This window comes from Rattus norvegicus, chromosome 4 (assembly GCF_021556685.1).
Source record: "Rattus norvegicus strain SHRSP/BbbUtx chromosome 4, alternate assembly SHRSP_T2T, whole genome shotgun sequence".
Taxonomy (NCBI): domain Eukaryota; kingdom Metazoa; phylum Chordata; class Mammalia; order Rodentia; family Muridae; genus Rattus; species Rattus norvegicus.
Genome location: NC_141537.1, coordinates 99,150,203 through 99,154,507, shown reverse-complemented (window position 1 = coordinate 99,154,507; position 4,305 = coordinate 99,150,203). Strand labels below are relative to the sequence as shown.

Genomic DNA, 4,305 nt, shown 5'->3' with positions numbered 1-4,305 from the left:
GAACATACATGGTTTGGACCTTTGCCTCCCCACTCACATATAACAGATGTGCAGCTTGACTTTCATGGGGGTCCTGAACAACTAGAATAGGGGCTATTCCCAAAACAGTTGCCTGTAAGTGAGATATGATCTACTAGCTGGTCAACCTTGTCTGTCCGCAGTGGGAGAGTAAGCACCTAGCCTCACTGAAACTTGATATGCCTGTTTGGGGGTGAGATAGACAAGGGGTCACTCAAAGAAGAAGGGGAGGGGACTGGGAGAAGGATTGTGGGAAGGATGACCTGGAGGTGGCAATGGTGTAAAGTGGGATGGTGTAAAGTGAATAAATTAAAAAAATTAAATTAAATTTAAAAACCACAAAGACATGAATTTTTCAGGCAAATGGATAGAGCTGAAGAATATCAAGCTAAGTGAGGTCAAACAGTCCTAAAAGGACAGGAATGGTAGGTCCTTACATGTAAGTGAATATTAGCCATAAAATACAGGTACCATGTTACACTCCTCAAATCCAAAGAAGCTTAACAAGAAAGAAGACACAAACTAGGAAGCTGTAATATCACTTAGAAGGTGGAATAGAACAGTCAGAAGAATCAGATGGAGGGAAGGGGATGGGAGGGAGGGTAGTAGGAAGGGAAATGGGGTATTCAGGATCAGGTGTGGAGTAGGTAAAGAAAAATGGCAAGATGGCCATGAAAATCTTCACCTGATGCTGTTCTGGAGGTAAGGAGCACCTGTAGGACTAGACAGAGACCTGGAATACAGGAGGCACCCAAGAAGCAATAGGGCAACCGTATGGGTATGGAACATGAAGAGACCACATCCTGTAGCCAGACAGGAATCCTAGTTGAGAAATAGTGACACCACTCACCCATATTTTTTTAATGATCTGGTGCTTAATTTTTTCTTTTATTATATATTCCTTTATTTACATTTCAAATGTTATCCCCCTTTCTGATTTTTAATTTGGAAACCCCCTATCCCATCCTCCCTCCCATTCCTGCTTCCATTCAGGTGCTCTGCCACCCATCTACCCACTCCCTCCTGCCTCCCTTCCCTGGAATTCCCCTATACTGGGGCATGAAGCCCTCATAGCACCAAGGACCTCTCCTCCCATTGATGCACCACAAAGTCCATCCTCTGCTACATATGTAGCTGGAGCCATGGGTTGCTCCATGTGTATTCTTTGGCTGGTGGTTTTGTCTCTGGGAGCTCTGAGGGGTCTGGTTGGGTAATATTATTGTTCTTCCTAGTGGGTTGCAAACCCCCTCAGTTACCTTAGTTTTTTTTATATCTTTTTCATTGGGGACCCCATTTTCAGTCAAACAGCTAGATTCGAGCATTTCCTCTGTATTCGTTAGGCTCTGGCAGAGCCACCCAGGAGACTGCTATATCAGGCTCCTTTCACCATGCACCTCTTGTCATCCCTAAGAGTGATTGGGTTTGGGGACTGCACATGGATGAATCCCCCACCTGTGACCATCTCTGGATGGCCTTTCCTTTAGTCTCTTCTCTATACTTTTTCTCTGTGTTTCCTCCTGTGTGTATTTGTTCTTCCTTCTAAGAAGGACTGAAACATTCAGACATTTGTCTTTCTTCTTCTTCTTGAAGTTCATGTGGTCTATAAATTTTATCTTGGGTATTCAACGTTTTTGCGCTAATATCCACTTATCAGTGAATATATATCATGTTTGTCATTTTGCATAAAACTGGCAACTCAAAATGTGCCCTGTATACAAGTAATGCAGGCATGTGTGATAGAGAAGAGGTGATGATTTTTCTTAATTTACCTTTCCTATTTACATTTTTTCTATCATGTGTTATGCATTTGTCATTTTATATAACTTATGGAACATTGATTTTAATTTGTCTTAATAAAATGTCTGCAGAAGTTTATTACTTTCAAAGAATGATAAGAAAAACAGGATGTCTAATCTGATCAGAAGAACTTAGAAGACAGAGATACTTGTGGTGACACATTCCTATATTGAGACAGAAGTGATAAGTGAGGAAGAGAAGGAAGACGAAACTCACCATTCCTTGCCCAACTCCAGCCCCACACCCAGAGCAATCAACAGTTCCAGATTTGCGCCAGATTCTGCTCCAAATCCGGTAGCCGCATGCCCAAGTCATGGTTGGTACCTTCTGTCTTCTGCCTGGCTGCCCTGGACTCATGTTCCTGGCTTTGGCTGGAGCTGGATCTCTTGCCACCGGGATCTCTGTCCAGAATCTGTACGAGCTGCCACCGGTGAACAGAGGAGACTGTATCCCCTGAGCGCTGAGTACCCAGACCCCCGAAAGCACAGCAACTGCATGCCCAGTCAACTCACCCCAGCAGTCTATGCAAGGCTCTGCGACAAGAACACACCCACTGGTTGGATACTAGATCAGTGCATCCAGACTGGAGTGGACAACCCTGGCCAACCCTTCATCAAGACTGTGGGCATGGTGTCTGGAGATGAGGAGACCTATGAGTATTTGCCGAACTGTTTGACTCTGTGATCCAAGTGCTGCATAATGGATATGACCCGAGAACAATGAAGCCCACCACTGACCTTGATGCCAGCAAAATCCATTCTGGCTACTTTCATGAGAGGTATGTATTGTCTTCAAGAGTCAGAACTGGCCGAAGTATCAGGGGACTCAGTCTCCCTCGAGCCTGCACTCGGGCAGAACGACGAGCAGTCCAAAGTGTTGTAGTGGACCCGCTAAGTGGCCTGAAGGGTGACCTGGCTGGACCGTACTAGGCTCAGTGAGATGACAAAGGCTGAGCAGCAGCAGCTTATTGACGACCATTTCCTGTTTAATAAACCTGTGTCCCCATTGCTGACAGCAGCAGAAATGGCTCGAGATTGGCCATATGACCGAGGAATCTGGCACAACAATGAGAAGAGTTTCTTGATCTGGGTGAATGAGGAGTATCCACAGGAGTTATCTCTATGGAGAAAGACAGCAACATGAAGAAAATATTTGAAAGATTCTGCCAGGGCCTCAAAGAGGTGGAGAAGCTGATCCACGAACAAGGCTGGAAGTTCATGTGGAATGAACATTTAGGATACATCTTGTCCTGTCCATCTAACCTGGGCACTGGACTTCGGGCAAGAGTACACATCAAACTGCCACTGCTAAGCAAAGATAGCCGCTTCCCAAAGATCCTGGAGAACTTAAGGATGCAAAAGCATGGAACTGGAGGACTGGACACTGCTGCCACAGGCAGTGTCTTTGACATCACTAATTTGAATCGACTTTGCAAGTCCAAGGTGGAGCTGGTGCAGCTGGAAATCGATCGGGTGAACTATTTGATGGACTGTGAAGGGCGTCTGGAGAGAGGACAGGATATTTGAATCCCTCCACCTCCTGTCCACTGCAAACATTAACTCTCTGCCCCAAGCAGATGAATCAAGATTCTCCAGGACTTCTGCATATTTAGCAGTGGCCCATTCTACTTGCCAAGGACCTGCCTCTCCATCCCTGTCCTAGTAAAAACTCCACATTTTGTTGCAAAAAAAAAAAAAAGAAAAAGAAGTGATAAGTGTTCAGATTTTCACTATATTACATAAAGAACTTGCCTAGAAAAGCAGGAAAGCAAACAAAGCATCCGTAAATACATTGTGTTTCTTTATTTTAAAGGACCTGTGAGTTATATATGTAATAATAAGTGGATTTTAGCCAAAAAATACAGAGTGTTTAAAGTGCAGTCAAAGAACTCAAAAAGATCAACAAACTGAAGGTCCCAAGTACGAGTTCCTCAGTCCCACTTCGAGGGAGAAGAGAGCAACCACAAGACAGAAGGGAGAGACAGCCTAGGGAGGAAAATGGGACAGGGGTTGGAGTAGAGGGGAACATGATCTGGTATTGGGTGGGGGCAAAGGACTGAAGCCCTGAGTGCTAGCAGAAATAATGGAAACAAACAAACTCAGGAGGTAGTAGTTTGGGGGGAACCTTCAGAATGCACCAGAGACCTAGATGGTGAAAGACCCTAAGATCTCAAAGGGATGAGACCCTAGATGAAATATCTTACAGTTGGAAGAGAGAACTTGTAAAGCCCACCTCCAGCAGAAAGACAGGGCATAAAAAGAGGGATAGAGCTGCTATCCCATAGTTAAAACTGACTCATAAATGTTCCTGTCTGAAAGAACTGCATGGATGGAAATGGAGAAGAAACTGAGGAAAAGAAGATCCAGTGACAGACCCAAGAGGTTATTCATCTCAAGGGGATTGTGGGGCTCCAGACCTGACACCATTACTGAGACTAAAGAACACTCACAAAAAGGGTCTACCATGACTGCCCTCTGAACGATCCAACAA

At 44.7% G+C, this 4,305-nt stretch overlaps 1 pseudogene; it reads left to right on the top strand.

Annotated features, from left to right (window-relative positions):
- The first annotated feature begins 2,251 nt into the window (after positions 1-2,251).
- Positions 2,252-3,374, top strand: LOC148006282 (creatine kinase U-type, mitochondrial pseudogene; annotated as a pseudogene).
- The last annotated feature ends 931 nt before the right edge of the window (positions 3,375-4,305 follow it).